Raw genomic sequence first — 23,576 nt, forward strand, 5'->3', positions numbered from 1 at the left:
TACAAGGTCCTGGGTGTAAGAGAAGAGCTGCACCCCCTTCCACCCCTCACCCTGCCTGCACAGGGTCTCTCAACCTTTTAGCGGTGTTCTGAGTGCACTGCCTGCTTTTCCAGAGGTCTGGGAAACGGAGCAGAGAGGCCCGGAGCTCCGGCCTCGGGTGGCTGGCCATGCTCAGCCAGGCACCGTGTTGGAAGGAGCTGTCAGTTTCCAGGCATCTCTTGAAAAGCATCCTTCCTCACCTCCACCGCTGCCTCACAAAGGGCAAAGTGTGCCCTGAGATCCCAGGCTCAGCACTGGGTTGCCTAGTGTCATTTCCTGCATCGTTTCCGCGGTTCTGTCCGTGTGCTTTGCCAGCTAGAACAAAACAGCGCTGCTATGGAAACTGCAAACACCAGGCAATCCTGGCCCCTGCACTTGGCAGCCCAGCCGGGAGAGAGATAATGGCTTTTGTTGTTATCTATTGGATGCTGATGCTCAGTCGCTTGTACCCTCAGGCCCTAACTAGGGACACGCTGACACTGCACCATCACTGCTCGGTTGTAAACTTCCCCAGCCTCGTGATGCAGGCTGGAGATAACAGTGCAGCCAGGCCTGCTCATTATCCTGATGACAACCGGGGGGCTTTGTACTTTCCGGACAACTTCTGTGGTCTCTTCACTCCCAGGGGGCCTAGAGCTCTCACAGTAGCCTGCTGACCTGCAACTTGCCTAGCCCAGCCTACTGGCAAGTCTTACAGGCATTTCCCTTCTCCCCAGCCCTGAGACTATTAAATGCACTGTCCTGGAGAGGGCGGTAATGCTCGTCCCAGCGGGAGGGGCCCATGATACTCAGAACAGGTGGCTGGACATTTTCCTTCCCAGACTGAATACAAAGCACAGCCCTCTAAACACACATTTAATACGAAACTGCCAAAGATTATTAAAACTTCTCTGTTGGCTGCAATATCTAAAAAGAGGTCAATTTACTATATCCAGCATTAACCATAATAATGCTGGGAGAACAAGAATCTCAGAGATTAAATAATTGGATGCGAGAGCCTTTCACCCCCGGGTTGCCAGGTTCGATCAAACACAGCCTGGCGGGGAGTAGGTGTGGACAAACACAGCTGTGTTTAGAATGTGCTGATGTCTTGGTCTACTTTTCCAATATTTGCGCTTTGAAAAGAGCTTTCTGCTTGAAAGGCAGCCTTTCTTGTGCTTGAAGCTCACATGTGCTGTAGGAGAAAGTTATTCCATCTCTGTGTCTCAGATTCTCAGGGACTGGCTTTCTGATACCCCTTAGAGTGTCCCTCCCCTTCCCCCGCAGCAACACCCATTCTCTCTGCTTTCAAACTGCTCTGTTCTGGAAGAGATAATCGTGGCAAAATCTTCTGACCCATTTGCTTGCAGATGCTTTCCCTGGGTAAGAAATATTTGATATTCTTAAAGCTCTTGCCATATACAGTAGGGTGATTTTCAAATTCTATTTGATCCTTCTAAAAGCTAGCTAGCCTTGTTCTCAGAAAAATGGTAGTAGGCACACACACAAAAAATAGTTCTAATTCCTGACTGTTATTTCACCCTGGTAGGTTGCTGCTCACAAGGGCGTTTGGATGAGAGAGGTGGGTCAGTGAGAGGCGTAATCACCAATGGTACTCCTTTTTTCCTGAGAGAATGGAGCAAGGACAGTCTCTGGCTCAAGAATTTAACAGAGTCCTTGCATATGGTAATTTAAAGCTTGGGGCAAGTCTTGGTGTAGTAAGAGAGCTGTAGTCAATGTGTGTATCTGTGTGTGTGTGTGTGTGTGTGTGTGTGTGTGTGTGTGTGTGTGTATTTATCAGCGGGTTGGATTCTTGCTGACCAGAGAGGCACAATTTGAATTTGAGGATTTGGGGATGGGGGAGGATTGGTGATAAGAGAAAGGTATTGCTCTGCCTAGTTGTAGGATATTAACTTCCTGTGGGAGAACAGCCTTGCAAACTATAGGGCAGGATTCAAGGAATCATACTGTTACGGAACCTGGTCTGGATCACCTGGCGGAGGAACCAAGTGGCACTCGCAGATCTTGGAAGGCAGGAGGTTTATTTCCCACCGGGGGGCTCAGAGGAGATCACTCTCCAGAGATCTGAGGCCTGAGCAAGCATGGGGGACAATTTATTGTCTGTTACTTCCGTATTAGTAATTCGGCTCATTCAGGCAAGCGGGGCGGGAAGAAGAACCCGGAAGGGGAGTGAGTCTTCCGTTGGGGCCACACAATTTTTTTCCCTATCAATACAGGTTAGAAAGAGGATGAAAAATGGGAATGTGACACGGCACAGGCCGATGAAGCGGGTGATTCAGTTTCGTTCGGTGTGCCAAGTGTTTGTCTTCAATTTGAAGTGGTTGACGAAGTACGAAACTTTGGCGATTTTATATAGAAACCCAGATTTCTGTCTTCTTTTAAGTGACTGGAAGATCTGGCAGCACTGGCCCACGGTCTGCATGGTACCTGTTGGGGAGATTGGTAGCAGCTGCTTCCTTTAGACAAGGCGTACCTTACTCAGTTTGCCATGGTTCTGTACCCAGCCTGCGCCACTCCTTGGCATCATCTGTGTGACTGATGTCCACTGTAGACATTTGAGTTTGTGAGCCCTGGTCTGAGGTGATCTTGCTGGACTCTTCTTTGGAACTTGAAGAGTCAGAGTCATCACCGACTGTTCTGATAAGGTCTGACTTCGTTCTTTGGGGTGTTATTTGAGATGATTAGCTCAGATTTGGTAGAGGAGGGAGGTAGATTCTGGAGTACCTGAGGGTAGGGGTGTCTTGCATGGTGAATGAAGAGTCTGAGTCTGAGATGTATCTGTATGGGTGGTCGATGCTGTGCTGTGCTAACCCGTAAGCCCTGGATTCACAGTGGCTTCACACAATAAGGGTTTACGCTTTGCTCTCCACACGCACTGCGTGGACAGCGTTCCTCTGTCTTGGGCAGGCTTCTTCCATCTTGTAGTGATGCCATATCTGAAACAAGGACTTTATGGCAGGAGAGGAGGAGGAGTGGAATTATCAGGCATGATGGTATGAAGGCCAGACGTGGCTGTGATAGACACTTCTGGTCATGTCCCATCGTCCAGACCCCAATCCTCTGCCCTAACGTTAACTGCAAGGTGGGCGGGGAGTGGAGTCTCCCTTTGTGCCCAGGAAGAGCCAGATGAGCAACCACTGGTTAACACGTAGTGTTTTCTCCTACAGAGCATAAAGGAAAGATGTTTTTGAGAGGTGGGCAGACCTGAGGCTGGGAGAGCAGTGTTGGGAAGTGGGCTGGGCCCCTTGTTCAGGGGGAGTTAGTTTTCTGGGTCCAGGGGAAACACCGTCTTTAGCATAGAACTTTGTGTTCTTTTCCAATGTTGTAATTCCCTTGAATTCCCCCAGCCTTTTAGGGCAATCTGATACGCGTCCCTGTGTGGCCTCCGGTTGAGGGATGCAGAAAATAAAGAGACAGCACAATAGAAGGAGGTGCTACCTGCACATGTCCCTCTCTGCTCGCTCCCTTAGAGAAGCTGCCAGAGCCCAGCTCCAGCAGGTCCAGGGGTTCCCGAAGGAAGAATGGCATCGGTGAAGGTACAACAAGACTAAACTAAAAAACGAAAATAAAAATGGACACGGACAACAGCAGTGCGTTGATCTGGCCGATTTATCGTAGCAAACGTGGCATTATATTTGCTAGCGATTTCCTCGTAGCATACGTCATCTATGTTTTTCTGACATTACCTAAGTTTGAAAATGTTCCTATGTGTAGTCAACCTTTAAGAAATAACGTGGCGATTTTCTCGTAGTGTTCCCACATACCCTTTGATTATTGATTAATTTCTTACACTATTCCATTATGCATCTGCGTTTATCTATAATTATCTATAGTCTAGAAAGCATTTGCTTTGCTGTTCTCGTGAAAGGCCCTCCATTTCTCCTCAAGTGGAACAGGGGACTGTTCCAGGGACATGACCTCCTAACCACATGAGGCCAGAAGAACAATGTGTTAGCCTCGGTCCGAGGTGCCAGGAAGGGGCCAAAAAAGCCTTAGAAACCCATGCCTCATACATTCTCAGAGAGACCACGCACCTAGGAACTAATGAACCATTCTGTACTTTAACCGACTAGGTTCACTCATCATCTGGAATGCCTCCTGGGGGCCAAGTGAACCTAGGGGTTAGAGTGACCTGTGTCCATAGATACACTCCTTAGTTACCGTAGGGCTTTCAAATCCATATGTCTCTCCTTTACGGGCCTTCTTTGTTGGCAAATGTATGAGGCTATCCTTCCTTTAAGTAGAGGAGTCTCCATAGGGGGTGGCGAGGGCTAAACGTAAGGCCACACAATTTCTTGTGGAACCTTATTTTCTTCCCTAATGGTTCTTTTCCCAGGGGGCCTGTCAAGGGCAATTCCCCAACAGACAATACCCCAGGTACTTTAATAAGGCCAAATTACCTAAAAGCGGGAGTACAAGAAGCTTCACTGTCGATGGGCCGCCTTGAAGTCACCAATCCATCCACAGCCCGGGCCTTGCCATCAGGCTGGGATAGCTTGGCTTCCAGCAAGAAGCAGCAGCAGCCATTTGAAGTCCGTATCAGGAGTCCCAGACAGTGACCAGCCAGCCACAAGGTGAGCGGTGACCTGCCCTAGAGGAGGGAACACTTCCCAGTAGAGATCTCAGGCAAGTGTAACTGAAGCCCTGCTTTGTCAATGCCTACCAAAGAAAGCTGACCTTTGAAAGAGGATGCTAATTACTTGGGTTGTGCTTTACCATGAAACTAGCTCAAAGCCCTGGTCTTAACGGTAGCCCTTACTATTGATTAGTACCATTGATTGAGAGCCTATTTGGCCAGATACTTTGCACCCTCACCTCATTAATCTTCACGACAATCTGCTGAGGTAGATGGACTTCTTCCCATTTTACAGGTGAGGAAATAGAGTCCAGAGGTTTCTAAATCCAAGGTCACAAGCTGGTGAGTGGCAGAGCCAAGAGTTTCACCCAAGTCTGTTTGATTCCAAAGTCAGTCCTATACTTTCCTTGCCAGCAATGGGTCCACTGCAGCCTCTTCGTTTGTGAAGGACAACAGCCAAATGTTTTGTTTAGCAGGTAACACTCTTCAGGGGATCCTGAGTAAATGGTCCTCTGTCTGGGATTTTAGGCAATTGGGTTGCAGTGGGAATTGAGAGTCCTGCTTCGTGAAATGTTTTAGAGCTGGATATCCTACAATTGTGGGAGAGCTTAGACAGGAACAGATCACAAGCCTGTGAGGAGTTTATATCACTCCTTGATAGTACAGATAGTGTCCTGGAGATTCTGGCCTAAAATAGATGAAAGAAAGAAAGGAGAAGGAAGGAAAAGAAGGAGGGAAGGAAGGATGGAACAGGAAGGGGGCTGCAGTATACAACACATGCACATATAAATCGCCTAAACACCATGATTCAGTTATTTAAATTTACACACACACACACACACACACACACACACACATTTAAAGTAAATATATATATATATATATATATATATATATACTTTATATATATATATATATATATACTTTATATATATATATTTAAAAAAAATTTCTTTAATGTTTATTTATTTTTGAGAGAGAGATAGAGCGTGACCAGGGGAGGGGCAGAGACAGAGGGAGACAGAATCCAAAGCAGGCTCCAGGCTCTGTGCTGTCAGCACAGAGCCCGATACGGGGCTCGAACTCACAGACTGTGAGATCATAACCTGAGCCAAAGTCGGACGCTTAACAAACTGTGCCATCCAGGCGCCCCAAAGTATATGTATTTTTTACATGGGCACCTGGGTGGCTCAGTTAGTTAAGCATCTGACTTCAGCTCAGGTCATAATCTCATGGTTTGCAAGTTCGAGCCCTGCATTGGGCTCTCTGCTGTCAGCACAGAGCCTGCTTCAGATCCTCTGTCCCCCTCGTTCTCTGCCCCTCCCCCCACTCACGCTCCCATATGCGCCTGCACTCACATGCTCTCTCTCTCTCAAAAATAAACATTAAAAAAATAAAGTATATATTTTCTTTACAAAAATAATATTCAACTCTCATACTATTTTTGTAGCAGGTTTTGGGTATTCTTGTTAAAGGTGTTAGTGCTGTGGCGGGGGGTGGGGTGGGGGGAGCTGAGCATCAGTAATCATGTGCTAGTTGAGATCCAGGTCTACAATGAGATAAGACCTAGGAGGGGGAGCCCTCAGCTCAGAGGTGGGGAACAACCAGATGATCCCACAGGCCTCTGTGTGTGGAATACTAGGGGCCCGCCCCTGAAAGGTAGTAAAACATGTATCTTCCTCATTCAGCTGTATAGATTCAACAGTTTAATAGGATGATGCCTTGGAATTACCTGGGTACTATTGGTGATTTTCCCTCTGCAAGAGCTGTTGTTCTATGTGGGTCTGTCTCATTTAAAAAAAACCCCAAAACTTTGCTTGGGCGGGAGTCCTGCAGATAATGCACAACTGGCCGTGCTGGACAGAGACCCAGAGCTGATGCCCCCTCCCCCCCTCCCTCCTTCCCTCTTTAGTTCAGCCTCTTGGTCTTTGCAGCACTCAGGCTTTTACATTCAGAAATGGAGCAGTAAAAGTTTGGTTTTTTTGGCCTTGTATCTGAGGAGTGCCTATCGGAGTACCACGCAGGGCCTTAATGGTTTATAAATGAATAAAAATCAATGAGTGGATTAAATTGACACCGGAGGTTGAAGTTCAGTGAAGTACCAAGTTTTTCATAGTTTCCTCCAAGTACAACATTGAAATGACCTCTTTTCAGGTGTTAGTTTGGGGCTTTTGCTTTTAAATAAAGGCTTCAACCCGTTCCATTAGGTAAGTCAGGCTGCATTACCTAAAATATGCTGTTTTCTGGCTGCGGGGGAAGGGAACAAAGGGCATGTTGGAAGTCAGAGAACATCCCTGACAGTTAAAGTGGAATCAATACCCATTTCTTCTTGAGACCCAAGTGTATCGTTTAATTTCTAGGCATGGAGAGAACCCAGGCATTCCAATTAACAACTCATCTTTTTTTTTCATACTGAGTGTAATAAAGTAAACACTGTAAACTTGAAAAAGAGAGAAGAAAGAAAAACCATGAAATAAAATGTAAAAGGCAGAAATCCTGTTGCCCTAAGGCGACTTAGGCATTTTTATTCAAAACAAAGGATAAGGTAAACTTGTTATCTAAAGTCTAAACTGAGAGGGTGAGGAGGAGGAGAGGAGGGAGGAGAGGAGGGTGCGGGGGTGGGGGAGTGCTGACAGGGAGGGGAACCAGGCTCAGTGGGGGAGGGGGGCTACAGGCAGGAGTTTCCACACCTCCTCCCCAGTGGATGAGAGTCCTTCATTGAGGAAGCTGGGACAAGGGACTCATTGACTCACTGGCACCTGTTATTTGAGGACCAATAATTCTCATTTATTGATGCTTACTAATTCCAGTGACTTTAGTAACCTTGAATCCTTACATGTCTTTTTTATTTTTTTAAATTAATTTTATTTACTTATTTTGAATCCTTACATTTCTTAAGATGAGTATTATTTCCTCATTTTGTAAGAGTAGAAGTGAAGACTCAAGAGAGGTTAGGAAACTTGCCCACTTAATTGTTAACACAAATAGAGCACTTCTTATGCACCTGGTTATGTTCTAGGTACTCTATAGGTAGCAACTTACTTAATTTTCATGATGTTCCTATGATGTAGGCCACTCTTATTCTCCCCATTTTACAGATGAAGAAACTGAGGCACCAAAAGTAAAGGGACTCATCCAAAGTCACATAATTAGTAAATGGGAGGACCAGGATTCAAACCAAGTCTGTCTGACTCCCCAATCTCTCTTTTTTTTTCCCCTATCTCACTATAGGGCCACCCCAAAAGCTGAAAAATATCACAAACATCACACAATCCAGAAAATAACATACTATTTTATTAATATATTTTCTAGGATACTTTTATGTTTTTCCCCTCCTTTTTTTGGCAGTACTCTTTGGGTGCCTCTTTACATGACAATGATTTTATAATATCAATTTTTATAGTGCTGATAGATAATTCAGTCCTTCCTTTAGCATGAAGGATCAGAACTTTTTAATTTTATTTTCTTAGAGTTGACAATATATGAATCATGTGATGTTACACACAAACGTGTTGTTTACTAGAACCATAGGATTTTGGCCTAGGATACAGGAGTTATAACAAATTCTGATTTGTACAATTCTCATCAAAAAAAGAAAAAATATCTAGTGCATTTGTAACTGTATATCTTGCATTATTGAGAATATTCCTGACAGAAACGAACTTTTGTTTGGACCAGGCTTCAGTGAGAATTGAATCCTCCAGTTATAATTGTACATATCTGAAAATTAAGATAGTTTTCAATATACTGGCTTCTAGTTCCTTGCCGTTCAAATCTTGTTTCTCTTCTGCTACCCACAAACTTCTGGCGGGTACCCACCTCCTGGCTGGGTGCTATAGATAGGGTGACAATATATTCTGGTTTATCTGGGTCAGTCCTAGTTTATACTTGTTGTCTTGGCATAATTGTTATTATTTTTATTTTAGACAGAGAGCTAGTGGCGGTGGGGAGGGGGGCAGAGGGAGAGAGAGAGAATCTTAAGCAGACTCCACGTTCAGCTTGGGGCTCGATCCCATGACCCCCGGGATCATGATCTGAGCTGAAATCAACAGTCAGACGCTCAACTGACTGACCCACCCAGGCACCCCTTGGCATAATTATTAATGGGGTCTTTCCATTCCCTCTCAAAAGCATCCTGGGGTGGAGGAGAAGGGAGTTAAAGCAGCTCACCTGTGCTCCATTTCTCCTCTGATTCCTGGGGGAATCCTTCCAAAAAAGTAAGGCAGTGGCCTCGTGCCATCTCCCTGTAAACGTGCTGATAATTGGACTCCTGATAGACTAATGATATTTGATAGGAGAGTCCTTATATATGGAATGTTCTTACCTGAATATTTCTGATTTAAGGTTACGTATGGTCAAGAAACCTAGATGATATAGATTTATAAGGCATGATGCATGGAGAAGATCATGTTACTTGTACAACTACCTGGGTATTACACGGGGATGTTTCATAACCTAAAAATTCCCTACCGTGTGAGGGGGATGCATAAACCTCATCTAGAGACCCCATATGTTATTACTGTGGGCCAGAGGACATGTGTCCGATGTGGGAAGGAAGGACTTGGGTAGTCATGCGGACCTCACTCTGTTTTGTCTCCTATTTATTTATATCCTTAAAATTACTAGCACAGCTTGATTTGAGGGAAGTCTCTGATTTGAGTGGATCTGATTTGACAACCTGATCCTTTAGGCTAGTTCACCTAGTTGGAACAATAGCTTATAGGGCATCCTAGCTTTCGGACACATTCTCGGTGTCATATGACCTCTGGCTTTGCACCTCTGTGTTGTGATGTTGGGCGTGTCAGGGCGGAAGGAGTTTTTCTGGAATCCTACCAACAACTTGACTAGGCACAGAAATAACTAACCACTTCCTGGGTGGTGCTGTTGTGCTGTTCTGGGTCCCATGTTTTGAGAACTCCTAGTTTAAACCTGTTGATTGGACTCTCTGGGTCCCTGTCCCATTCTTGGGTCTTACTCTGACAACAGGAGTCTGGGAGTCTTTGATACCTCACTTCCCAAATGCTGCTATGATAGCTTTTGGGTCTGTCTTTTTTAGGACTCAGGTCTAAGTCTATTTGGTTTCCCAGAACCGCTGCATCACCGCATTTTGTAGTCCCAGGCTCCCTCAGTGTCTTTTAGCCTCGTTTAAACCAGGGACATTTAATTTCCAGGGGACCCAGTCAGAACAAGCACCCGACAGACCCTCAGCACATCTCTGCTGTTTAGAGATACTGATTATACCAAGGCTGTTGAGGACACAGAGGACCCAAGAAATAGCACCTCTTTCCCTTCAGCCCTGCTGTTCAGCATTGCATATCAGAGAATCCATGAGGAGATTAAGTGACCTAATAATAAAGTGCCAACAGTAGAGAGATACTCCAAAGTTAGATATAAAGTCTTTCCCATTATCAAATTTCCAGGAAGAAATTAAAGTTCAATAATTAAATGTTCTTGAAGTTTCAAGTCCAGATATGGTAAAGTCCAAAGGATGTAAAATTAGAAACAAGTATCTTTGCCCTTCAGTTAAGAACTCTTATGATAAAAGCCCCAAATCATTGCCTCTAAGTTCTTATTCTGCTGCATCCCTAGAACCTCCACCTACCCCAGCACACATGCTAAGTACAATGACATCAGTTGCGGTAGGCGGTACCTCTTCTGCTGACACCTCCCTCATGGTCCGAGAGCTTTAGCGGAAGGCCAAATGGCCTAAGCCTTTCCCTAGTGGCTCGTTTGCCTTTGCCAGAATCTGGGGTCTGTGTAAGGCCAGAGTGCAGGGAGCATTTGCTAGAGGCCGCCATGCAGACAGCTTTCCTTCCAAGGAAGCAGTCACTGACATGAGGACAAAGGCACCATGATCTGCAGACAGGGAAGAAGCTTTTCCCATTAACACGTACCCATGGGCTTTAATACTTGGTGTAGCCTCTGAAGCCCACAGACCTCAGGTTCTATTCCCAGAGAGTCTGATTAAGGTTTGGAGCAGGGCCTGGAAATCGGTATTTTAACAAGCACCTCAGGTGATTCCGATGAAACTTCGGTGTGCTGCATTTGATTGCAAATTCTTTGAATGTATTCCCAGTTTGTAGCACAGCATCTGGAACTTATTAGGAGCTCAATGAATATTTGCGTACTGAATAAATCACTTTGCATGAAAGGTGAGAAGGGATGGCAAAAAATCTGTGAAAGAATTTCCTACTGGTGTTAACTATACTGATGTTCTTTAGTGGCATTGTCAAGGAGGGAAGATTCCTCTTCCTCTTACAATGTATTTGTTAGTAAATTTTTAGGTTTTGATTGAGGTGGGGCTGGGAATGAGGGGAAGAGGGCACAGTATAAAGTCCATTATAGAGTTACTGGGACTGTCTGCATGTATCAAATTGTCACAATGTATCCTTGAAATATATTACAATTTTATATGTAATTATACCTCAATAAGTCCAAAAAAATTACTGGTACTGTAGGACCCAAAGTTATGTCAAACTGTTTGTCAATGAATGTCACCTTCTGTAGTGAGTGGTGGGTACCATTAAACAGATAGAACCTGCACTGGATGTGGAATCTAACTTACTTTCCCATTACCTTATCGTCATAATTTTATGCAGCTACTTCTGATTTGACCTCCACTTTGACTTCCAACTGGATTCTGTTAGCCCTTATCACTTACGCCCCGATTTTTAAAAACTTAGGAATTATGTGTCAAATTCTTGTCTCCATGGAAGCTTCTGGCAGTGTCATGCGTTACTCTTTCTCTCTACACATCTGCTGCACGTCTCTAACACAGATCATTAAATCTCTGCAGCCAATTTGATTTTCTAAGAAATCGCTGAAAATCCTTTGATTCAGGAACTTAACCAACAGCAACCTGTATAGAATGAATTTTAAACTTTTACGTGCCCGTACTATATATATTTCAGAAAGGCACATTTCGCTTACCTGGGCCTAGTAATGAGTTCTCAGACAAGTTAAGGCATGTTTTTCTACTGGTTGGAAAGTTGTCAGTAGACTTTAGATGAGTAGTTATGCAGCAAAATGTGATCTGAGTTGCTCGGCCTTGTGGTGTGGTAAAGGTTAATAAGGTAATCCTAGTTCACGTGAGAGTGTGTGAGAGCAGGTGTCCACCAGCAGCTCTCAGGGAGATCAGGTGAGGCTCCTGAGCCACCTAGCCACTGCTTTGCATGCCTGAACACCTGCAGGGGAGGCTGGCTGGGTCCTCTGTGATGTGAGTCATCCTGCAGTCAATGACTCTTCTTCCTTTTGTTTCCGGATCTCCCACTGTGAAGGGAAAACTCAAATTCTAACACTTTCATGCACTGCATTCTTTGGAGCATATTCTAAATCTTTCGGACTTTTCCCTTCCACCTGTGAAGGAAAAAGCCCAGCTCGAAAAATAATTCTGGGTGCTGACACTATCACATTATAACACAGTCCCTATTCCCTTAGTTCCAGGGTAAACAGATGCATATCTTGTACCTTGGCCAATCACAGAAATTGGGTCTCAGCCACTGCACTCATCTGCTATCTCTGCTGGTCTTCTGCAAATCTATGCAAACCATAACCCAGGGATAGTTGATTTTCATCAAAAAACTTGTTTCCCATCTTGTATCTGCATTATCAGTTTATTTGCCCAGAAATGATTTCATTCCATCTCTTCACCAGAGGTTCTCAGACATTAGCATGCATCAGAATCACCTGAAGTCTGTTAACACATAGCCTGCTGGGCCCCACCCGTGAATTTTTGGGTTGGGGTCTGAGAATTTGCATTTCTAATAAGTCCCCAAGTGATCCTTCTGTGGTGCTAGTCCAGGGACTGCACTTTGAGGACCACTGCCCTAAACCAATTTTATTGATTCTGATTAACTTCTGTGATAAATTTAAAATATCATGTGGGTAATTTAAATAACATCAGGTGAAATGATGTTTAATTAAATTAGATGAAATAAATTAAATAGATTAGATCAATTTAAAATGCCACCAGATAAATTTAAGTACCATTGGGTAAATTTAAAATATCATCAGTCAGAGATAATAGTTCACCCACGGATCCTATGAAAAGGGGCAAAAAATCATGAGCAAGTGAGAGCTTTGAGAGCCTCATGCTCCTACAGTTTCTTCAAAAATAGATAGGAAGTGGTTGAGGCAGCGAATTGTGCACATTTCTCTCTTGATACAAGTACAACAGAGCATAATAATGTCATGGTGAATTATTATTATTATTTTTAATTGTTGAAGTTTATTTATTTATTTTGAGAAAGAGAGCATGCACAGCAGGGGCAGAGACAGAGGGAGAAAGAGAGAATCCCAAGCAGGCTCCACATTGTCACAGGGTGGAGCCTGATGCAGGGCTTGAATTCACAAACCATGAAATCATGATCTGAGCTGAAGTCAAGAGTCAGTCGCTTAACCGACTGAGCCATCGGGTGCCCCATTGTTATGGTGAGTTCAGTTGGTGAGTTCAGTTCAGAAATGGTTCAGTTCAGAAAATGCATGATACTGGATTAAACATAATTGTGTAGGTTAGATGACAAGACCTGGTTCTGAGAGTTTGTAATCCAGGATGTGAGATTAGTCAGAACTACAATACAAGGCACGACATGAGTACCGTAAGACAAGCACAGATACATTATTTTGGATGTTCAAAGGAAGAAAGGATCATTTGGGGCTGGGTTGTATGATGGAGAATGAGAAAAAGTGTGATAGAAGGGGGGTCCTTTGAGGGGACGGTGAACTTCCCAGGATATGGACTGTGACTGTGTATTTGAGGGTATTGGTGTGGTGCCTGGGCAGGTAGGTGGTCACAGAGTGTTTGTGGGCACATGTCTTGAGGGATGAATATGACTTTGATAGGTGGAAAAGGGTGGGGGGTCTTCATCAGAAGAACAGGGAATTTTGAGGAGAAGGTCAAGAAAGAGGGCAGGTACAATCTGGTCAGATGTGAAGGGCCTTACATGCTAGGTTGAGAAATTTACTTTCAAAGTCTTTGGGGGAACTCCTGTGTTTTTCTGAACCGGACAAACAATCTGGTAAATAAGGAGGATGATTTGCTATAGGCTGAATAGAACGGGTTACGTTCAGTAAACATTCGCTAGCGTGCTAGGCTCTGCGCTAAATACTTCACGTGGAACGTACCATTTCATCCACATAACGACTCTGTTGGGTGAGTACATTATTGTTCTGATTTCACAGGTGAGGAAACAGGCATGAGAACCTGAAGGGAGTTGCCCAAGGTCTCGTCATTACTAGTAGATGTTGGAGAAATACTGAGGTGCTGAGGAGGGTGATGGCGTGAGTCCTCAGCAGGGGACACGCTCCGGGGATAAAGCAGTATTGCAGAGATAGTATCCATGGGGCTAGACAATGACCGATGGTGAGAAGAAAAGGAGAAAGACAAAGGTGATTCAGAAGTTTTGAGGCTGGACAACCTGGGGAGAAGTGTTAACCATTACCATGTTTTCCAGTCCTGACAATGTTTGTGTCATAAAGAGGCTATCTTGTTTTTGAAAAAGGGCATAGAAAACAAAAGGGAGAGAGATGTGGTTGAAAAGGATGTGAAGAGAGTGAGAGTTATTAGCTGAAGGGGGGGCCATGCTTCCAGGCCATCGCTGTGTGAGGGGCACAGACATAGCATCCACTTGGATCCTATTTTCAGCACCTCCAATGCTTCAGAATCTTCCCTTATCTCTGCCTCTCTGTGCTATGAAGTAGAATTGCAAATGGCCACAGTTTCTTTGCACCTCTGTCCATAAAGAGGTAGAGTCTATTTGCCGGTTCTTCAGATTTGGTCTGTCCTTGACCACATTTAATGTGGTTGGTATGACACTGTGCAAGTTCTAAGCCTGCTCCTTGAGACGGGCTGCACATTCTACTTGCTCTCTCTCTTTTTTTTTTAAATAAAAAAAATTTTTTAACGTTTATTTTATTCTTGAGAGAGAGAGAGGCAGAGCTCGAGAGGGGAAGGGTCAGAGAGAGAGGGAGACACAGAATCTGAAGCAGACTCCAGGCTCCGAGCTGTCAGCACAGAGCCCGACGCGGGGCTCGAACTCACAAACCGTGAGATCATGACCTGAGCTGAAGTCGGATGCGTACCCGACTGAGCCACCCAGGCACCCCACCACTTGCTCTCTTGAAGTGTGGCCCCCATGTAAGGAAGCCCCTGTAGTCTGCCAAGGATGACCCTGGAGAGCAGAGATAAGCCAGCACCGGCTGAGTCTCCAGACAGGTGAGTGAGGTCGCCCTAGCCCACTTGGCCTCACATGAGCCAGGTCAAAACCAGAAAACCACCCTACCAAATTTTGGAATCATGAGCGATTAAATGATTGTTATTTCAAGCCTCAAAGTTTTGGAGTGGTTTGTAGCAAACTCTAGATGATTCACCATGTCACCTGGTGGACCCCCTGGTCAATATCACCAATTGTGGCTTTCCGAGCTTCATGCAGACCCACAGGATGCTAGAGTTATTCTATTGCCCCCACTGCAAACACTTGACTCTTAAGTCCTAGAGAGCTTAAGTTCATTTCTTCATGTTTTGTCTTTTCTTTTCTTTTCTTTTCTTTTCTTTTCTTTTCTTTTCTTTTCTTTTCTTTTCTTTTCTTTTCTTTTCTTTCTTTTCTTTTCCTTTTTTTTCTTTCTCTTTCTTTCTTTCTTTCTTTCTTTCTTCCTTTCTTTCTTTCTTTCTTTCTTTCTTTCTTTCTTTCTTTCCTTCCTTCTTTCTTTCTTTCTTAATGTCTATTTATTTATTTTTAGAGAGAGAGAGAGAGAAAGAGAAAGAGAGAGAACCAGTGGGGAAGGGCCAGAGAGAGAGGGAAAGAGAGAGAATCCCAAGCAGTCTCTGCATTGTCACACTGTCAGCATAGAGCCTCACTCGGGGCTTGATCTCACCAACGGTGAGATCATGACCTGAGTCAAAATCAAGAGTTGGATGCTTAACTGACTGAGTCACCCAGATGCCCCTCTTTAACTCATATTTTAAAAACAAAACAAAATAAGAAGCCTGACTTCGTTTGTCAACTCAATGATAAACCTGGAAAAAAATTTCTCCTGAGTTCAATTGTTAAACAACTAGACCACCTTGACTTAATCTTGATAAGAAAATTCCTCATACATGACAATTATTGTTGCCTACATTAGTGATTTCTAATTTTTAGCGAGTGTAGGTATAACCTGAAGAGCTTGTAAAGTGTATATTCCTGGGCCCCCTTCTCAGCAATGGAGCTCAGGAATCGATATTGGTGATAAGGGCCCAGGATAGTTATAATGCAGGCACTTCACTGGTCATACTTTGGAGATATTGGCCTGGATATTAAAGATTGACTCTGAACTAGTCTGTGTCTCCTTTCTGGGCTTGCTCTGTGATTTGCCCTTAATTACAGGGAATTGGAAACATTTCCTGAAACAGGCCAACTGGTAAACAAATATCAGTATGCCGAGAATGCCAATCTCTCACTCTTATGCCATATAGATGCCAGATTTACTCAAGTAATTCCCTCCGTTCTCTTTGATATTTTTATTCTAAATGAGGTATATTGAGGGAATTAATATAATGAGGGTCCTGTTCTGCAGGCATCTTCTTTAACTTTCATCCATCACAGACATGCTCATTCCCACTTACCAAGGAGGCTTGAAAAGTTACATAGCAAGCAGGGGGCGAAATTAATTGGTGTCTAGACTTCCTTAACAGTTATGTCTTCCTTTCTCTTCGTGTCATTCCTGAAAAGTGTTTTTTGGATGAAAAGTATTCAAAATATGTATAGGAGAGAGAGGGAGGGAGAGAGAACTTGCATATAGCGTCAGTTTGCCTGGTTCATTTCTGACCAATTTCTCTCCACTGGGCAACTCAGTAGTTCTTGCAAGTTGGTGATAGTTGAAGGGAGAAGGGAGCTGGGAATCTCTAGAAGAGACAGATTTTCCCTGTGCCCAACCAGGACTTTTTAGATTCACCTTTTCGTGCTTTTCCCCACCTGGCTAGTATACAGAACTTTTTCCCTGCCATTGGTGAATTTTTAGGCTTTTGATGGTCTCTGTTGGCAGTTTTGTGAGGGTTTGAATGAAACAAACAAAAGTGGGGAGACCATCAAATAGGGGAAATATTGTGATTTTTTTTTTTGTGGCCAAGGGATCAAGATGTGTGGGCGAAAACGGGGAGAAAGAAAGCGAGTAACTTATCTGAGGCATGGGTCCTCCTACATCAAATCACATCCAAACTATTTCTAGAGGATTTCAAAATAACTAGTAACTTAGTTCATTTCAAACATACATTCAATTTAGTGAGAGAAGAATCAATCCATGTGATTGATTGGGTTAGCCAATTTGGCTAAAGCCATGGGTTTTCAACCTCAGGTGGTATGTTTTTTTGGGGGGGGGGTGGGTAGGAGGGAATTCCAGATCAGCATCTACAAGGGAAATTTCTTTTTTCCTTCAAAACACACATGCTCAGGCTTCCCTGTTTTGGATGCCTTTGGGGTTCTGAAGAGGCACCTTATTGAGACTCTTTGAGTTAAATAGCCACATTCAGGCAGTTTGAAAGGCCTAAGATAGTTCCCTGTCCTCCGCAGTTTTAATCAAAAAACGAGGGAACTGACGGCTGATTTTCTAAAAGAGAAAACACAAACGACACTATGGTGATCCTAAATGATTGGGGGATAATTTCTTTCTGGGAGGCTAACGCGGGCTGGGTGCTTCAGGTCACGTTTCAGGAAGGCATTGAAGCCTACAGCACAGACGTGAACTCTGGTTCATTGGAATCCTTTATTTCTCCTTCTGAACTTCTGCACTGAAGCCGTTTTCAGGCTGGTTCTGACAGTGAGGGGCTTTCTCTTTCGAATGTTTGTTTTATGATCTAAAAACCAACCTCAACCGCAGAATAGTAACTCCCCTGCATGACAAGGCTGTGTGCCATCCGGGGATTTACTAATGGCTAAGCCGCATTATGAACCAAGATTTATGATCACCTTCCCAGTCAATTAAAATTCTAGATATTACTAAGGCAGAATTCAATTAAGGTTAATTGGGGCTTCTGAAAACTGCTTTTCCAAAGGGAAGCCGTGATGGGATTGTGACTCCTAGTGGGTTTCGATCAGTTTTAAATAACTTTCCGTGCCTTTCTTTTCTTGGCACAAGACCCATCCTCCCCCTGCTGCCTGGCTCCTGCGATTATCATTCGATTCAGATGTTGATTTTTCTGTCATAAGTTATCACGGTGACTTATTTGGTTTTGGCTTTGTCTTTTTCTTAAAAACCAAAAAACAAAAAACCGGAACAAAACCCTCAAGCCTCTCAGCAGACCAGAACCCTAACAAAACGGTAACCTGTGTTCTGCAGAGATCACAGTGGTCTGACATGAAAGGAATATAGCCATTTGCAAGATGGTGACGGCATTTCAGAAGCAATTATCCAAACTGGAAAAATAACCCATTTCTTTTCCTTTGTCATTAAGGCGGATGAAAAGGTTCGCAAACATTGTCAATGAGAGGGGAAAAGGAAGCAAGAGGGGGAGAAAACAGGTGCAAACAAGAATTACCATGCAAGTCAGGCTTTCCATCCTACCCTAAATTTTATTTTCTTGTCGTCAAGGGCTATTGTGACAGTTCTTAGCACAGTTGATTGAACTGGGAAAACACATGGGACGGGGCCTTAGTCACCGAATGCAGAACATGTATTCCGTAGCTCACAGAGCAATCTGGAGCAAGGAGTGCATAATAATTTCAGCAGTTTATTTTCTCAGAATTTCCAACCTATTGTTCATCACTGGAGGCTAATAACACAAAGCTAGAGAGAAATTTCGTTTTTGAAAAGAAGAAATGATAAGTGCGTGAATCGGGGAGAGACATCGCAACTGCTCAGGTGTTCTGTGGTTCTCCCGACTAGCACAGCTATGCACTTGCCACAGGCAGATAGGAGCCCCATCCGAGGCTGCCTCCTTCTTGAATTAGCACCTCCTTCCGTGTTTCCGACACCCATGCCTCTCACCGTACAACTGCTCGCAGGAGCACACATCCTGGGGACACTTTCGTACAGAGTGGCTTTGGAAATGGCCTCGCTTCTGTGGGAGCAGAGGAAGGATTTAGGGGAGGCAAGTAGTAAAGGCTGCCGATTTGTGTAATTTCCTCCTCAGTGCACCTCAGCTGATGGTGAAAACAGTGCCGTGGACAGGTTGTGACATGTGAAGTTATCTATACAGCTGGTAGATGCGGCAATTAACAGGTCTAGGTAGGGTCGCAGGTTTTAAGCGAACTTGATTTCAGTGTTTCTTTTATTCGTACCTAAGGGTGGCTTCAGATTTGGCTTCTGCTCCCTCCCAAGAAGGACACACATTGGAACTGTTTCCTGGGGATGGTGATGGTGTCATTAGTATGGTTTCCCCACCCATTCCTTCTATCTGCGGAGGAAGTGCAATCTGGGAAGGAAGGTACCTTTCTTTGCCAATTTCCTATTTCCTCTCTTTTTCGAAGGCAGACTGGAGAAGCAGAGAGTCTAAAACTGTCCCGAGGTTAAGGGGGGGAAATTTCTGTAATCAGAAATCTGGGGTATAATTATAAGATAGCCAGAAGAAAGAAACATGCAGGTGAAATGAGTCTCTAGAGTACAGTGCTAATGAATTCTCTCTGTTCCTTATGGAAAAGAGCCACATTTGTAAAATTAAAAGTCAATGCCTCTTTGATGAGAGGATTTGCTGGCTCTGCCGTCCTTTTTTCAAATATTGTGTGCTCGGAAAGATGAGTGAGGAAGCTAAACCTCTTGTCAAGGGTGTTGGAGCAGAGCAGACGGCTGGCCTTTCTCCCTTATTTCAAAGTCGTGTGAGCCTTTCTCAGAAAGAACCCGGCAGGTAATACGCGTGGCTGTTCTGTGCAATGTGGCCTCCTCTACGCGGCATCCACCTGTGCAGGCAATTCAGAGGGGAAAACGTTTTAGTTACGCCAGTCTTTTGGCATCGTATCGCCAAAGCAAGTGCTTGACTGGAATTTTCACTTTTTATTTCCGTGTTTGGGGGCCATGTTGAGTTGAGTTCGCGGATACGGATTTCAGCTGGCATGAAGCACAGGGTCAGCGGAGCACGAGGCCGTTATCGGTCTAGTGGTAGGGCGTCCACTGCAAAACGCTGGTACTTTGCTAGGACACCAAGAAACATCTACTTCATACGCCTGCAAAGGTACCTGCCAAAATTTCAACCTTTGTAGTTGATCCTTTGAGTTGCGTAAGAAATGTCACCGATTAGCAGTCGCCTTGGCAAACCAGAAACAAGGCCTGAACGGGGAGTGCGTGGGGCAATGTGTGCTGCAGCCAGCTTCCGTGGGCTAGATAGAGCTGAGGGTTAAGTGTTCTGGATATTTGTGAGCTGGTTCTTAATCACAGCCACCATTATTATGAATTAAATTATATAAACTACAGTTCAATAAATTTATGTTAGAGACAAAGGTACTAAATACTAAAAAGTCATCATTTTCTAATTATTTTACAATGATCTGTGCCATGAAGCTATCTACGTCTACTATGTCTGTATGGTGGAAATGCTGTATAAGGATGTACTATTTGGTATCTCTTCCCAACTCCCCATTTGGTGGCATCATGTTGGTTATTTGAAATGAGCCATGGTGGTACTATTTGCATTATTGAAGGAGCAAATCTTATAAATCAGGCATTTTTTTCTTTTAGAGACGGAATGATGAACGTTTACTAGTATAGTGTGTGTGTGTGTGTGCGCGTGCGTTTACTAGTATAGGGTGTGTGTGTGTGTATGCGTGCACGCATGTGCACGCGTTGAGTTGGGGGTTGGGAATGGTGGTGGCTTAAGGATTTGTGTATTTGATAAACAAAAATGTTTGGTTTTAAGTTGGGTGAGTGTCTTAGTTCCAGCTGCTATAACAAAAATACCATAGGCTGAGTGACTCAAACAACAAACATTTATGTCTTGCAGTGCTGGAGGCTGGGAAGTCCGAGATCATGGCCAGCATTGTCAGGTTCTGGTAAGAATGTCTTCCTGGTTTCCTCACATGGGGATGATAGGGAGGGGGGGAGAGAGAGTGGAAGGGGGGAGAGTAGGAAAGAGGGAGGGAGGGGAGGAGGTGGGGTGGAGGGCGGGTAGGGAGGAGGAGGGAGTGAGCTCAAGCTCTGCTGTATCTTTTTATAAGGTCACTGATCCTACCATGGGGACCCCACCCTCATGACCAAATTCCCTCCTGAAGGTCCCACCTCCAATAACCATCACATTGGGGATTAGGGTTTTCAACATATGAATCTTGGGAGGACACAAACATTCTATCTATATTAGGGACAAAAAAATCCCACCAGGGGCAGGCAGGGTGACGTAGGCTATCAGAGACCCCAAGTTTCCCTGGAGAGAGATGCTATCCAAGGATCAGAGGCTTCTGAGAGAGGGGTGGAAGGGTCCAGGATAAACACTCCACACTTTGCAGTCCTGTAGGGGGCAGGCTGAGGGAGGAGGGGGCCTTCCAGAGCTCCTCTCTTCTGCTTTTCTACCCCCTTGCCCCTCCCCATCTCAGCGTTGGTCAATGGTCTTTACCAGTACCTAGCCTAATTTCTGACAGACCCTGGATTCTGTGGTTCGGGTTATGTCATAGACTAAATGGTTGTGTCCCCCAGCAGTCGATGTTGGAGTCCTAATCCCCAATGTTTTGGTGTTTGGAGGTGAGGCTTTTGGGAGAGAATTAGGTTTAAATGAGGCCATGAGGATGGAGCCCCATCAAATTGGTGTGCTTATAATAGAGGAAGAGACACGAGAGCTCTCTCTACAAGCACACATCAGGAAAGAGCAGACAAACACACCTGGAGAAGGAGGTGTCTACAAGCCAGGGAGAGAGCTCCCATTAGGCACCAAATCTGTTGGCAACTTGATCTTGATCTCCTCAGCCTTCAGAACTACAAGAAACAAATATCTGTTGTTTAAGCCACCCAGTCTATGGTAATTTGTTGTAGCTGCCCAAGCAGACTCAGATTATAAGCACAATGTAGTACAAATGGAATAGGGGTGATTTCAAAGTATTCGCCTATCTGCCTCCACACAATGGAAGAAGCACGTGAGGATTTGGGGCCACTGTGCACCCCGGCTTCTTAATTCACAGGCCCAGCGGTGAGAGATTTTCCACATTTTGGAACCCACTGTACCTTTATCCTCATAGCCTTCATTTTCTTTTCATGATATTGAATTTTCCTCCTTTATGTCTTATTTTATTTTGATCTTCTTCCCTCTTTTTCTTCTCTCTGTTTTTCTCTGCCAGCCCTTATCTTCCTTTCTTTTCCCCCTAATTATATAATAGAATTAGAGTATTTTGAGTTCATCCTCTTGTTTAAAAATGTCAATATACCTTTTGTTATTTGTTCATTGAAAACTTACTCCTCCTGAATAGGTACCTTTTACTATGGAGGTGGGGGGGGGGGTGGTGGCTCGGTGATTTCCTGACTCAGGGGCCCTCATGTTCCTCACCCTGGGAGTAAGTTGTGGGAATTGCCGGGGGAATTCTTGTAGGGCAGGCAGGGTTGATGCTTTTGCAAAAGTAGTGCAGCTGAGGCTTGGAGTCCTCGATTTCCTTGAGAGAAGGACGGCAATTAACCTTGGCAGTGGAGCAGAACTCACTTGAATTTGTACTTGTAAATCTGCACCTCTCCTTAAACAAATATGATGGGAAGAATCCAGATTTTCATCAGAAATAAATTAAAAATAGAGTCCTCACATTATGAAAGAATTCACAGGGAGATTGCTTTAGTGAGCAACTCTGGCTCAGTGTATTTAAGCTGTGTTTTGATTCACATACACTCATTCCCGATAGAGCTTTCCCTAGCCGCACACCGGCCGGAAACGTGAGGCACAGCTGGGATAAGTTACAGAGGCGGTTCACGTTTTCAGTGCGTTTATTAACCAATATGAATCCTCATTTCTCATGGCATTTTGCTGCTTTTCAAGTTTCTTCTGTTACGGGGCAGAGTGAAGCCCAGGTGAGCCTGTTGTGTTACTTCTGCTCGTGGGGGCTTACGTACGACACAAGTCGTTTCTTTGGACTCCTGGCTGTATTCTCTTCTCACTTTAGGCAGAGATTTGGGTTTCTGTAAAGTGTGGAGTGCGAAAGTAGGTCACTAATGAAATGCTCCATGCAATGGATAAATGATCTGCCATCTGAACAGCACACAAACAATGTTTACCAAAGGGACAGTCCAGACAGAGAACAAGAGGCAAAGCCAAGCGAGGAAGGCTTTCCAGGAATTGTGCAGGACGTCAGTTGAGTCTGAGCATCCTGGCCGGGCCGGGTGCCCGTACCAGGAGCTCTGGTCTGGTGGCACATTCACACTAATGTCCCAAGGGCACTGTCGACAGAGGTGGGTGGCTACCATCTTCTTCGAGGTAGAGTTTCACAGAGGCTAACTGGGGGAGGGGGGGCTGGAGCTGTTGGAGCTGTTTTTCCAACTTTGTGTCTTTAGTATATCCTGCTACCTTCCGATGATCTGGAATGTTGGGCCCCAGGGAGAAGGTGCAGATGGAAATGAGCCATGGAACCTCGGGAAGTCCTTTCTGTAGAGACCAAATTCCCCTTTGAAGATGTTCTCCATTCATTGCACTTACTTTCCCCTCACCGCCTGATTTGGGCTCCTGTTGCTACTGTAACAAATTACCACTGACTTGGTGGCTTGAAACCACAGAAATTTATTCTCTCACCGTTCTGGGGGGCTGGACGTCTGAGATCGGTTTCCCTGGGCTGAATTCAAGGTGTCTGCCTGGCTATGTTTTGTCTGGAAGCTTAGGGGGAAATCTGTTACTTCTAGATTTTTAAAACAAATTTTTTAAAGTTTTATTTATTTATTTTGGGAGAAAGAGCGAGCAAGAGAGGGGGCAGAGATGAGGAGAGAGAGAATCCCAAGCAGGCTAGGTGCTGTCCGTGCAGAGCCCGATGCAGGGCTTGAACTCAGGAACTGTGAGATCATGACCTGAGCCGAAATCAAGAGTCGGATGCTTAACTGACTG

General features: G+C 44.5%; 1 long non-coding RNA gene across 2 annotated transcripts in view; it reads left to right on the plus strand.

Moving 5' to 3' along the window:
- The window catches only part of LOC128314455 (uncharacterized), a 131,934-nt gene that overhangs the window by 31,622 nt on the left and 76,736 nt on the right, over positions 1 to 23,576 (plus strand). For both annotated transcript variants that reach the window (XR_008296112.1, XR_008296113.1), the window contains exon 4: positions 20,520 to 20,568. This is a non-coding gene — a long non-coding RNA (uncharacterized LOC128314455). The remainder of the gene's footprint in view (positions 1 to 20,519; positions 20,569 to 23,576) is intronic.

The sequence above is a fragment of the Acinonyx jubatus genome, chromosome B1 (genome assembly GCF_027475565.1).
Source record: "Acinonyx jubatus isolate Ajub_Pintada_27869175 chromosome B1, VMU_Ajub_asm_v1.0, whole genome shotgun sequence".
Lineage (NCBI taxonomy): Eukaryota > Metazoa > Chordata > Mammalia > Carnivora > Felidae > Acinonyx > Acinonyx jubatus.